Raw genomic sequence first — 14062 nt, forward strand, 5'->3', positions numbered from 1 at the left:
TCCTGGCACACTACACACATTTTAACATTATCTAACCCCCATCCTCATGAGGATGCCCTTGACTTGTTCATCACATCACTTTCTGTTTCCCACATTCATTCATTCTCCTTACTTACAGGCTGCAGCTTCCACTGTCATTGTCCCCCAATGACTGTCGCTAAAACTGGACTTGGCACTTTATTCCCATAACAGAGGATCCTGAATTTGAATTGACATTCCCACACACTAATGGCATATATATGTCCCTGGCTTTTCACTCCACCAAATGCATCTGAGAAAATAGACAAGTGTACAAGAGCTCATGCTGCCAATTTCTTTTTTCAGTTAGTCCCAAAGATGCTACAAAATCCCTTCACTTGCTTTATCCTGTGCATTTTAAAGGCAACCCTAATTCAAAGGTTTATAGCTATGCAACTATCTTTGTATTAAATGTTCTGTTCCTTAGCATACTAATTATTTTAGTAGGGTCTCTGCTGTACACACTATAACACTGGCTTTTCATGTCTCTAACTTTCTTTTTTCCCCTGTCGGATCATCTGACATATAGAAGCTTTTGAATTTCTAAGGGTTCTCTCGAGAACCTTCTTCATAAGCGATTCCTTTTCAAACAAAAGTTTTATTTCAAGTTCAACATCAGTTTGAGAAAAGTTTGCTTTTCTTTCAAGTTCTGATGTTTTCCACATCATGGTTGCCATTCCTTATGCTAAAGTTAAAGGCAAACGCCACTTGACTTCAATGGAGTGGGGAACCTACCCTTGAAGTCGAGATGCAGCTTTATGCAAATTGTTTGAGGCTGCAGATTTCCTTTTAAGTTTAAAACAGCAGAACTTGGTGCATTCAAGAGTGCACTTAAAAAAACTGAGCAAAAGAATCTTGATACATAAACTACTTCATGTATGTAATTGTATTATTCATATGCAATGCAAGTATTCAAAGTGCAAAATAAAGAAGAAAGATTTAAAACAATTTTCTACAACAGATAAGACTGTTTCTGAACTTCAGAAGCTGTATATTGTAAGGGTAGCATTACATATATTGCAACTTACTCAACAGTTGTTGTTGAGAACTTGAAAACATAACATAGGAGTCAGTGCTATGGTCCTAGTAATGACTGAGAAGAATTCCTTGTTCTTTTGTTTTGGAGTTAGCATACCTGGTTCCATTACCAGGCTCTCCAGATGTTGTGAAACAGCACTCCAAGCAATGCTAACCCCCAATTTCGCTAATGATGGGGAGTGACGGGAGCCGGAGTCCAACAACATCTGGGAGGCCACACTACAGCTACTCCTGCACTACTGGTACAGCATTTGCAAACTGTGAGGCGATATTCAGTGACCTTATTATTTATTATTTACGATATTTATACCCCACATTTCAGCCCTAAAGGCTCTCAGAGTGGCTTACAATTATTATTTTTAATTAGATGGTTTATTGCCCTCAGGCTTACAATCTAAAAAGACCATGACACAAAAGGAGAAGGGAATGGTGGTGGGGAAGGGATCAGATCCAGCAGTTCTCTCCCTCTGAGGCCTGGACCATCGCAGATGTACTAGAGGGAGGGCTCTGATTCTTATGCTTTATTAGTCTTATTTTGGAAGGCCAAGCATGACATTGCTTATGTAGACAATATTGGGAGGCTTGAGGAAGCCTTGAGGTTTGCAGAAGTACAGTGGATACTTAGAGGCAGTACAGAAGGGTGATTTGCACCTTCCTGCTGGTGAACTAGGACTAGATGAGGCTGGGCATTTACATGCCCAGAAGCCCTAGTCCGCCAGGAGGGGCAGGATTATGTGAGCATGGTGCAGCGCCCAAACAGCTCTGGAAGGGGTGTGGTCATGGAGCACTAATCGTGACCCTTACAGGAGGCTGCTTTCAGCAGCTTCTTTTTGCTCCTGAGAGGGAACGGATTGTTGGTTGCTGCGGCAACAATCTGAGCCAAACAGGGGCAGTGTTTTGCCGCCCATCTATTGAGCCCCTAAGTTAAAAAAAATGCAAAGGCAGCACAGGAGTGGGGTGCAAGAGAGCCAAATGTGAATTGAGCATTCTCAATGGCCATTGATTGATAGAAGAGGAAAGATACGTGAAAAGGTTGGGACAAGGTAATGGAATGGAGTTTCCAGAAATGGGATGGCTGGCAAGAACTACAGCCAGGAACATTCCATATTACCAATGTGTTTTTTTAAGTTTTCCAAAGAACCTTCTAAGTACAGATGCAATATTGCACAGGCTAAACACATAAGTATTAGAATAAGAGAGCATTTGGCAGGATAGAATTTCATAGTTTTGATCCATTCACCTTGAGGAGTAAGAGCGACATGATAGAAATATTCAACACTATGTGCAATTTGGAGAAAATAGATGGGGTGATTTTATTTTATTTTATTTTATTCTGTCTCACATGATACTAGAGCCAGGGCCAACAACTGAAGTTGAATGGTGGGAGATTTAGGACATAGAATCATACAGTTGGAAGAGACCGCAAGGGCCATTCAATCCAACCCCCTGCCATGCCGGAACTCACAATCAAAGCACCCCTGACAGATGGCCATCTCGCCTCTGTTACAAACCTCCAAAGAAGGAGACTCCACTACACTCTGAGGGAGTGTGTTCCACTGTCAAACAGCTCTCACTGTCAGGAGGTTCCTTCTAATGTTGAGGTGGAATCTCTTTTCCTGGAGCTTGCATCCATTGTTCCGTGTCTTATTCTCTGGAGCAGCAGAAAACAAGCTTACTCCATCCTCGATATGACATCCCTTCAAATACTTAAACAGGGCTATCATATCACCTCTTAACCACCTCTTCTCCAGGCTAAATATCCAGACCCCTAAGTCTCTCCTCGTAGGGCATGGTTTCCTGACCATTTTGGTTGCCCTCCTCTGGAGATACTCCAGCTTGTCAACATCCTTTTTGAATTGTGGTGCCGAGAACTGGGCACAGTATTTCCGGTGAGGCCTGACCATAGCAGAACAGAGTGGTACTATTACTTCCCTTGATCTAGACATTATACTTCTATTGATGCAGCCTAGAATATATCAGCCATTTTAGCTGCCACATCATATTGTTCACTCATGTTCAATGTGTGGTATACCAGGACTCCTAGCTAACTTTCGCACGTAATCTCATTAAGCCAGGTGTCCCCCATCCTATATCTATGCATTTCAATTTTTTGCCCTAAGTACAGTACCTTAGGAGCTTATCCCATGAACAATTAAGCCGGCTTACCTCTTCTGGCTTGAATTCAGGATCTAGCATGCCCCCAGATGTTATCATACCTAAATCGCTGCCTATCTACATGGGATGCTGCCGCCCGGATGCATCCTGGGCCAAAGCTTCACTCAGCCAGACAATTTTTGGAGTCAGAAGCTCCCCAACTTTGAAAAAGTGCTGGTTGAGTGAGGCTTGGACCCAGGATGCATCCAAGAGGTGGCATCCTGCGTAGATAGGCGGCGATTTAGGTATGAACATCTGGGAGCATCCCGGATCCTGAATTCAAACTAGAAAAGGTAAGCCAGTTTATTTGTTCATGGGATAAGCTCCTTACACTTGTCCATGTTGAAATTCATTTTCAACCTTGACAGATGCTGGCATTAGGGTGGAGTGGGGGCATGATGTATGCCCCAACTCTGCCTCCATGCCAGCATGATGCCATGCATCCCACCGCATGGTGGGCAGCATCATGGCACTCCTCTGGTGCTGTGGCCAGATTTTTTCGGCTCCTTTTTGTGCTTTGGAAAGGCCAGATTGGGGCTGCAGCATGTACTCGCCATGGCCCCGATCCAGCGAAGACAGAGGTGGCTGAAGGCCACCCCTTAGGGGTGGTCTGTTCAGCTCCATAGTTAGCTTTGGCCCAACTTTCTAATCTTTTTAGGTCATTTGAATTGTCATCCTGTCCTCTGGGGTATTAGCTATTCCTCCTAATTTTGTGTCATCTGCAGATTTGATAAGCATGCCCTCTATTCTTTCATCCAAGTCACTGATAAAGATGTTGAATAGCACTGGGCCCAGGACAGAACCCTGCGGCACCCCACTGGTCACTTTTCTTTTCTTTCTTTTTTTTTTATTAAATTTTATTAAAACACAACAATATAAATGCAAAGACAAACATTAACAACAAATGAATACAACAGACAAACCAATCATACAAATCACACAAAAAAGAGAATAAGAGGAAACCCCATTGAAGATACTCACCCTATCTTTAAACCTTCAACTAAACTTCCTTTCCTAATCTTTTCTTACTTCTTACTCCTTACTCTCCCCACCACCACTTCTTTAACTATCATAAAAACTAATACCAACCTACACTAACTTTCTACACTTTCTACTTTCTTCATCTAATCTTAATCTTCTTCTTCCTCGTTTCCTCTTCTTGATAATCTTCCAAGCTCGTTCTACCAATCCCAAACATAATTGCAAACATACAACATAAAAAGATGACTTCCTATCACCAGTATCTGTTCTGTTTTTGGCAGATATGCCTTTCTTAAATTGCAAAAATGTAACAAGGTGGACCCATCTACCCTAAATTAAATAAGACTATTAACTTATTCGTAAATCATAATGCATTGTATAAACATTAGTTATAGACAGAGAAAGTGCTTAAATATACCTCTCAAACATAACATGTAGCGATATTACCCCATTTAGATTCCAAAAATTTATAAAATCCATCCCAGTCATCGTTCTTCTTGGTTTTAGGATTATCCTTCAAAATTTGAGTCAATTTATCCATTTCAATGCCTTCATAGATCTTAAATAACCATTCCTCCAGTGTGGGGTTGGACTGACTTTTCCAGTACTGCGCGTAGCAAATTCTTGCTATTGTCACCAAATAGTACAACAATTTACCCTCCCTCCCCTTGATTTCTTCTTCGAAGATTCCTAACAAAAAACATTCCGGATTGTGTTTAATTACCTTACCCATGATTAAATTAATTTGGTTATTAATCATACTCCAATATTCTTTAGCGAATTTACATGACCACCAACAGTGGTAAAAGGTTTCAACTTCGGTCTTACACTTCCAACATTTATTGTTAGAATTTTTGGACATTTTTGCCAATTTTACCGGGGTTAGGTACCATCTGAAAAACATTTTGTAAAAGTTTTCACGTAGATTCTGGGAGACCGTAAATTTGAAATTGTTTTTCCAAGTTTTTCCCCACTGATTTAGATTAATAGGGTGCCCAATGTTGTTAGCCCATGTGATCATCTGTTGCTTCACAACTTCTTCTTCCAGATCCCAGCTTAATAGCAGTTTGTAAATCTTCCCTATCACATTTTTGGTATTTTCTACCATACACTGAATTAGTTCCGATTTATCTCGAGATGGGGCAAATCCAAATTCTTTTTTATCAACTTTGAATTGTTCTTGTAATTGCTTATAGACAAACCAGTTTATGTTCCACCCTTCATTGTTTAATTGGTCTTTGGTTTTCAAACACAAGTCAGATTTACTACTGTCAATAATATCACTATACCTAATCCAATCTCCTTCCTTATTCATTTCCTTTCTGTGGAAGGCTTCTTGTGGGGAGGTCCAACCCGGTATATTCGGAATTGTTCTCATTTTATATCTATTCCAAACCTTAATTAGTGAACCTCTTATACAGTGAAGAGCAAAGGATCTATTTTGTTCCCCTTTCCCATATATCAGATAGGCATGCCACCCGAAGGGTATTCCGTCCGCTTCTACATCTAGCAAATTATTATTCTCTAACAGAATCCAATCCTTAGTCCATAAAAGGCAACACGCTTCATAATATAACTTTAAGTTTGGCAGATTTAAACCACCTCTTTCTTTAGCATCTTGTAGTAGTTTTAGTTTGATTCTTGGTTTTCCCCCCTTCCAAACAAATTTTGACAAATCTTTCTCCCATTCAAGAAAACATTTGTTGAGGATTTTAATGGGCATAGATTGAAATAAATATAGCATTTTTGGCAGAACCATCATTTTTATAGTCGCTATCCTTCCCATCATGGAAATCTGCAGTTTATTCCAATTAATTAAATCATTTTTTATTTCCTTCCATAATTTACCATAGTTATTAGCAAATAGATCCGATAGATTATTAGAGATTTTGAGCCCTAGATAGTTGATTTTTTTTACAATTGGAATTCCCGATAATTCCTCTATTTTCCTTTGTTCGTCCTTGTTTAGATTTTTTGTCAAGATTCCTGATTTACTTTTATTTAATTTGCAACCCGACAACTCCCCAAATATATCTAGTAATTCGACTATATTTTCAATACTTTCATCTGGATTTCCACTAAGTAGAATAATGTCATCCGCAAAGGCTCTTATCTTATAATTATTCTTTTTTATCTTTAGCCCCTCAATTTCTTTAGTTCCTAAAAAATTTTTAATCAAAATTTCAATCACCATTAAGAATAACAGTGGGGATAGTGGGCATCCTTGCCTTGTACCTCTTTGGATCTCGATAGGTTTTGTCTTATCACCATTAATTTTAATTTGGGCTTTTTGATCGCTGTAAATCTTTTTTATCCAATTCAAAAAATTATCTCCCACGTTAAATTTGATCAAGATTTTTAATAGGGTGTCCCAATTGACGGAATCAAATGCTTTTTCCAGGTCAAGAGAAAGGAGTCCCATTTTTTTATCATAATGTTTGTCGTAAAACTCCAATATGTCTAATAACCACCTCGTATTATCCCTTATAAATCTTTGGGGTAAGAATCCTCTTTGTTCACTCCCAATCGTGTCCTTCAAACAATTTTTTAACCTTTTTGAAAGAATGGTTGCAAAAATTTTATAATCACAGTTCAGGAGGGAAATTGGTCTAAAATTTGAGGGATTTTCCAGATCATTATTTTCTTTAGGAATTAATATTATTTCTGCTTCTTTCCATGATGGGGGTATATTCCCTGATGGTATCTCATTCATTATGTTGCGAAGGGTTTCAACTACTTCATCTTTAAATATTTTATAAAATAAATTTGTTAGGCCATCGTTCCCCGGGGCTTTCCCTAATTTAGAAGATGAAATAGCTTCTTCAATCTCAGAACTCGTTATTGGTTGGTTCAAATTTTGTTTCATATCTTCAGAAAGTGGTTGAATACCACAATTGTGAAGGTAGACTTCCAGTTTCCCATTTTCAATTGTTTTTCCTGTATATAAATTTTGGAAGAATTCCCTAAAAGCTTCTTTTATTTCTTCCTGTTTTGTCAATAAAGTACTACCTTTCCTAATCTTACAAATTGTCTTTTTCTTTCTTTCTTTTCTTAATCTATAAAATAACCATTTCCCTATTTTGTTTGCATGCTCGAAGTGATTTTGTTTGACTAATTTCAGTTTTTTCCCTATTTCTTCGGTCGTAATCGATTCTAGTTGTTTTCGTAAAACCTTAATTTCATTTACAATTTGTTTATTACCTGGGCATTTAGCTAATAATTCTTCCTTTTCTTTCAATACCTTGTTCAATAAGCTAGTCTTTTGGTTCTTTTCTTTCTGAAATCTAATGTTCTGTTGTGTGAAAAACCCTCTGAAAACAGCTTTGGCCGCATCCCAGACAATTGGTAGGTTAACCCCTTTGTTTATGTTTTCGTTAAAGTAGTTTCTCATCATTGTTTTAGCTTCTTTAACAATGCTCGCATCTTTTAACAGTTCCTCATTTAGGTACCAATTAGAGTTTCTATGTGTCTCTTTGATTTTTAATACTATTGGATTATGATCTGACAGGTTTCTATTCAAAATTTCCATTTTCTCGACCTTATTTATTAAGGAATTGGATATGAAAAACATATCGATTCTTGATAGTGAATCGTGCGTTTCAGAATAAAAGGTGTAATTTCTCTGATTTTCATGTAAATGTCTCCAAATTTCTATTACATTCCAGTCTTCCATGAAGTCAAAAAAGGATTGGGGTAATTTCCCTTGCTTTTCTTTTATTTTTTTCTTTGAGCATCTGTCCAATTGGGGATTCATCACTCCATTAAAATCCCCCATCATAATCACATTTGTATATGTTAAATCGTCTACTTTTCTTTTTAATTTTTTAAAGAATTTGCTCTTGCCTTCTTGTGGGCCATAAGATTCCCAGCATCAAGGTTTTCACACCATTCCAAATTACTTCGACCCCCAAGTAGTGCCCCTCCGGGTCGCACAAAATTAATTTTGATTCTAGGTAATTTTTAACATAAATGATTAATCCACATTTAGCTTTGCTAATCGAACATAAGTATTCACTCCCTAGTTTCAAATTCTTAGCTAACCTGGAATCCTTTTTCCTTAAACGGGTTTCTTGGAGACATATAATGTCAGCTTTCTGTTTTTCTAAAAAATGTGAAACTCTTTTCCTTTTTGGGGGGGAATTTAGCCCCTTAATATTTAAAGATAAGATTTTCATAATTGGATAATTTCTTTATCTTGAGAGTAAGGTGAAAAAGGTATCAGGGAGTTCCCCAATGGAAGGAAGAGATAGATGGTAAATGTATACTTCCTTTAAAAATAAAACAATAATTCACTATATGATAATATCAGAACTTTATTCAGTTTGTAGCTTAATAACAGAGAAATTTAGCAGTTTAAAATTTAGTTACAGTCCAATCAGATTTAATAAAAATCCCAAAGGCAAAATTATTATGGGTTATAAAACGAGATTCCAGAAAGATATGAAGGCTTTCACACATAAATGACTGGGCAATCGGTGATGCTTACGTGAGAGATAAAAGTGATTAATGGGTTAACGAGATAGTAAGTCACTACAAATAGAAGTTGTAGAACTTAATGAGAGAAAACAACTTATGTAGGGTCCCCCCCTCCTTTGGTGACGTCAGTTGATCTCTTCTTTTCGTGTGCACTCCGCAGGTCTTCCAATAATTTGGCAGCTTTTTCCAATGAGTTGATTCTTAATCTTTTTTCTTCCCAAAATACGTGTAGACCTTCGATTTCATCCCATTTGAAAGGGATTCCAAGGTTTTTTAATTTGTCCGACACCAAATAATAGTCTCTCCTTCTCTTCAAAATCTTACCCGGGATATCTTTCAGTATCAATATTTCTTTACCGTCAATCAACAATTTTTTCTTGTAGCTATGCTGCAGCACAGTATCCCTTGTTTGTTTTCGAACGAAGTAGACCACCACGTCCCTTGGTAATTTCTTCATTTTGGCAACTTTGGAGTTCAGTCTGTAAGCACGGTCTAGCTCCCACGGGAAGTGGTCTTCTGATTCCTCTATAAATTTAGCCAAAATTGGAGATAATTCTACATAGAGATTCTCATTCACTTTTTCCGGAAGGCCACGTAGTTTTAGACAATTTTCTCTTTGTTTAAGTTGAATCCTTAACATTTGTTCCTGTTCTTCCTTTGACTCCTTGATTTCATCCTCTCTCTGCTTTTCTAGAACCTCCGTTCTCCTTTCCAGATTGTTTACTTTTCCTTTAATAGTTACTATATCTAAGTCGATCTTATCCAGTCTGGCTTTAACTTCGACAATTTCACTCTTCAATTCGTCTCTGGAACTCCATATTTCTTTATGTGTTTCTGCTTGTAGTCTTCTCATTTCTTCAAGCAAATAGTCGTTGTTTTCCATTGCTTTATTGGGTGTATCAGTTGGTGTAGAAAGTGATGCAGATGATCTTCTTTGAGTTGGTATTGCGACTTGCGCTGTTTTTCTCGTTCCTACAGGCATCTTAATAGTTACAAAGAAAATAATTAGACAGATTCGAATTTGTTGCCACCAATAGATTAAGTAGACTGGATTCTCTTTAAACAGAAAAATCCCAATATACAAGGTTTATCTAGTCAGACTTTGAATAGGGGTAATATACCTCAAACTTCTATAGATACCAATATTCTATTCACATTTACGGTCTCTCAGAAGTCACAACCATAAAATATATTTCCTTATAAAAAGACGGTAGTTTGTACCTATATAATTACCCTGGTCCTTTGTCTTTCTTTGCGGTGTCTTCTTCCAAGTATGTATATACTTAGTCCTTAAGAATTTGGGGGGGAAAAATGGGGAAAAAAAGCTTAGATGATTTTCACAGAGAGTACCAAAGCGGCAGTAAAATTGAGTTAAAGCACAATGTTGTTACCCAGCAGAGGAGAGTTAAAGAAAAGGCTTTACAAAGGAATTATTGGTTAAATCACACCACTATATGGTTCAGATAGGTAAAGCTGGGATTTTATCTCCAAATTTCTTAACTAAACAACAATGGAATGGTAATAGAGGAATATCACAGAAAGACTAAGCAATGGTTACAATTGAAACCTTGTTGTACTCAAGTCTAGCTAAATAGATACTGTATATTTCAATTTATTTCTCTAATTTGACTTGATACTTTATTTTGTGTACTATGTTGGTTGAAATGCAACAGTAATCCTAGTTGTTCTTGATTCACTGTAGGCTCAATAAAGTTGTATAAATCCCTTTTACTTACTTTCCCAAAGCCAATATAGAAATAAGGTACCTGCAATGATACACAAGCCTCTAGTAGAAAAAATTGCTTCCTTCAGATGAGGTTTCAAAATTTCCCTTTTCTTTATAACAAACTCAAGATTCCTGTGTCACACTTCACCCACAGCCAGTAGCCACCAGGCAGCCTAATATGGTCTAATTAAATATAGCACCCCTTATATCTTAAGCAGAGGAAAGAGGATCCAAGCAGCAAATATAATATTACTTACATCAGCAATTAATAAAAATTAAATTAATGTCTTTCTAATACTTAGTCCAGTAAAAGGCAGAGGAAGGAGAAGTTCCAGACAATTGGTGCAGCTTCTTATTTGTTCTCCCTTCCGGTCTCCCTCCCATTTTGTCCTCCAAACTTAGGTGTCCTCCAAACACATATAACAACAATAATCCTAGTTGTTCTTGATTCACTGAAGGCTCAATAAAATTGTATAAATCCCTTTTACTTACTTTCCCAAAGCCAATATAAAAATAAGGTACCTTATATCTTAAGCAAAGGAAGGAGGATCCAAACAGCAAATATACTATTTCTTACATCAGTTAGCAATTGATAAAAATTGAATTAATGTCTTTCTAATACTTGGTCCAGTAACAGGCAGAGGAAGGAGAAGTTCCAAGCACTTGGTGCAGCTTCTTATTTGCTCTCACTTCAGGTCTCCCTCTCGTTTTGTCCTCCAAACTTAGGTGTCCTCTAAACACATATAACCACAGTAATCCTAGTTGTTTTTAATTCACTGAAGGCTCAATAAGGTTGTATAAATCCCTTTTACTTATTTTCCCAAAGCCAATATAAAAAAGGTACCTTGTATCTTAAGCAAAGGAAGGAGGATCCAAACAGCAAATATACTATTTCTTACATCAGTTAGCAATTGATAAAAATTAAATTAATGTCTTTCTAATACTTAGTCCAGTAACAGGCAGAGGAAGGAGAAGTTCCAGACAATTGGTGCAGCTTCTTATTTGCTCTCACTTCAAGTCTCCCTCTCGTTTTGTCCTCCAAACTTAGGTGTCCTCCAAACACATATAACACAGCTCAGGATCAGTGGCTCTCCTCTGGTAATCTTTGTCCTCCAAGAACGTTTTTCTACAAGACGTCAAGAAATAGGGGCAAGGGAGAAATATCCTGCTGAGATCCAAACAGATTGCCCTCCCCAAGGAGACCCCAATAAGTCACTTTGGATCCGTTCTCAGAGGCAAGAAGAAACGAGGCAAGGGGGAGAGGAAAGGAAAACATATAGAGCAGAAAGGATAGTATTTGGTGTTCCTTCTCCTAACCCACAATCAACAAATTGTCCTTGAAGGTAGATCCAACTGCTGACCAATGTAAGACAAATGAAGCGGCACACGAACTATCTCCACTTTTTAATCCATGGGGGGGGGGGTTAGTTTTTTTTTTTATTTCTCCATCCAAAACATCAGTGTCTTAACGTTTTAAAAAAAATAGTCTTTGTAGAGGCTTCTCCTCCTCTCCCCCGAGAAACAAAAGAAATTGGAGTAAAGAGTCCTCCAGGAACGCCAAAGCTCCTATTTGTTTGATCTTGTCGCAGATGAAAAGAGGGGGAGAGAGGAAGAGAGAACTCACCCCAAGTAGTAAAAACACCACGGGTTGGGTCGTTTCGCAGAAAGGGGTTCCACTGGTGAGACGATCTTTTGCAAATTGACAATAGAATCCCAAAATAAATGGTAAAAAGCAGTGGCCAAGCCTTTGCTGCGGCGCCTCAGCTCGCAGCGGCCGACGCGGACGTGGTAGCCCAGGGCCTCTCTCGGTCTTCAGCCGTCTCTTATTGTTCTCTTTAATCTGACTCTGATGTTTAGAATTCCCAGCCGAGAGAGAAACTTGATGGGCCCCTCTGCCTTCCCCTCATCAGGGGAATACTTTCAGCTGCCGGTACCTCACCCCGGCAGCTCCTTTCCGTGAGTAGCCGGGCGCCCTTTGGAGATCTCCTAAAGGGCGTCCTTTTGCTCGGCCATGCCACCGAAGTCCCACTGGTCACTTTTCTCAAGGATGAAGAAGAGCCATTGCTGAACACCCTTTGGGTTTGGCCGTTCAACCAATCGGGTGCTCAGCAATGACAAATAAAGGGAAATACATTTTCATAGGTTGTCAATGATTATTTGTGGTGGCGACGGCTATATGCTGCCACTGCAGAATCACAGGTTGTGTGCCTCTGAATACTAGTTTCTGGGAAGTATGAGTAAATGAAATGTCCTAGGCATGTGGCTTGCTACTGTGGAAATAGATTGCTGGACTTCATAGGAATTTTGTCTGATACAGCACTTGTTTTTTCATATTCTAGTAAGTACAATTTCCCAAAAGTTTTCACTACATGGCTAATAGTGGATGTAGGGGGAAGGGAGGGCGTGCCTTAAATTGGAACTGTGGCCAGATGTTGGCGTATGCTTCAACAAGGCAGTCTTGCTCCAAATTGATCTCTCCCCAGAATTACTTTTTAAAATGTGAGTTCCAACATAAGCCTGGTACTTGAATGCCTACAGGGTTAGAAAATTAGGTTAGAATAATATGAGCATAGTGTTATAAACTGTTGAAGATGCACATTCAAAAGGTTTTGATATGTTAGAAGTTAAACCAGCCAATCCCAGAGGTTGTCCTATAAAAGATAAAAGTTTACAAGCTAAACTAAGTAGGGTCAATGATGAAATGATTTTCCTTTCTTTGAAGTTGCTGCTATATTCAAAGATATCTTTGTTTCTATAAATTTGTATATTTATTGTAAGATGAAAGGGCCTTAGATTGGAGGTTTGTTAAAAACAATTCTATGCTTAGAAAAGAAGTAGCGTTGTTAAAGAGAGACAGTGTGGTGTACTGATTTGTGTGCTGGACTATGATTGTGGAGACTAGGGTTTGAATCCCTGCTCGGTCATGGAAACCCACTGGGTGATTTTGGCAAGTCACTCACTCAGCTTCAGAGGAAGGCAAAGGCAAACCCCCTCTGAACAAATTTTGTCAAGAAAATCCCATAAGTCAGAAAAAACTTGAAGACATACAACAACAGCAACAACAACAATGCATTGCTGAGAAAGTTTAAAGGAATTTTGCCAAGAGATAGGGAATGAGTGGTCCTTCAGAACATTAGCTCTGCAATCCCTTCATTTTGGCCATATTGTTATAAATATGAAATGAAAATAAAAGAGAATTCATTAGACTAAAAGAGTCCTCTACCAATGAAGGAGCACACAAATGTAGTATAGGAACTGTGATGCATGCATCATAAAGATTTCCCATTCTTTTCTGTGAGTAGACCATGAAATGGGTATGTCCTGTTATAGAAGAAAATAATAATAATAATAATAATTATTATTATTATTATTATTATTTATATCCCGCCCCTCTGAGAACAATCGGGGTGGCTAACAAAGTTAAAAATACAGAAATAAAATCCCTGATACCCTCCCCTCCTTAAAAGGTATTAAATCCAATGCAGAATTTAGAAGAAAAAAAAACATACAAGTTAAAAACTGACCAGAAGGTCAACAACATCACATCAAATGATGTGAAGGTCAACAACATTACATCAAAATGGCAGAGCTTTGTCTGCATGGAGCACTGGATTTCAGTTGGGGGTTTAAAATGCAGCGTTTGAGAACAATTCTGTATCATATATTATT

General features: G+C 38.1%; 1 long non-coding RNA gene across 1 annotated transcript; it reads right to left on the minus strand.

The window, feature by feature from the left end:
• Window positions 1-8544: 8544 nt before the first annotated feature.
• Window positions 8545-11534, minus strand: LOC149319877 (uncharacterized). The gene is made up of 3 exons (XR_016279900.1): window positions 11338-11534; window positions 9889-9956; window positions 8545-9649 (listed from the first exon to the last, which is right to left on the minus strand). It is a non-coding gene; the product is annotated as an uncharacterized LOC149319877 (long non-coding RNA).
• Window positions 11535-14062: the final 2528 nt, after the last annotated feature.

This window comes from Sceloporus occidentalis, unplaced genomic scaffold (genome assembly GCF_023333645.1).
Source record: "Sceloporus occidentalis isolate IW3139 unplaced genomic scaffold, rSceOcc1.0.p SCAF_2, whole genome shotgun sequence".
Lineage (NCBI taxonomy): Eukaryota > Metazoa > Chordata > Lepidosauria > Squamata > Phrynosomatidae > Sceloporus > Sceloporus occidentalis.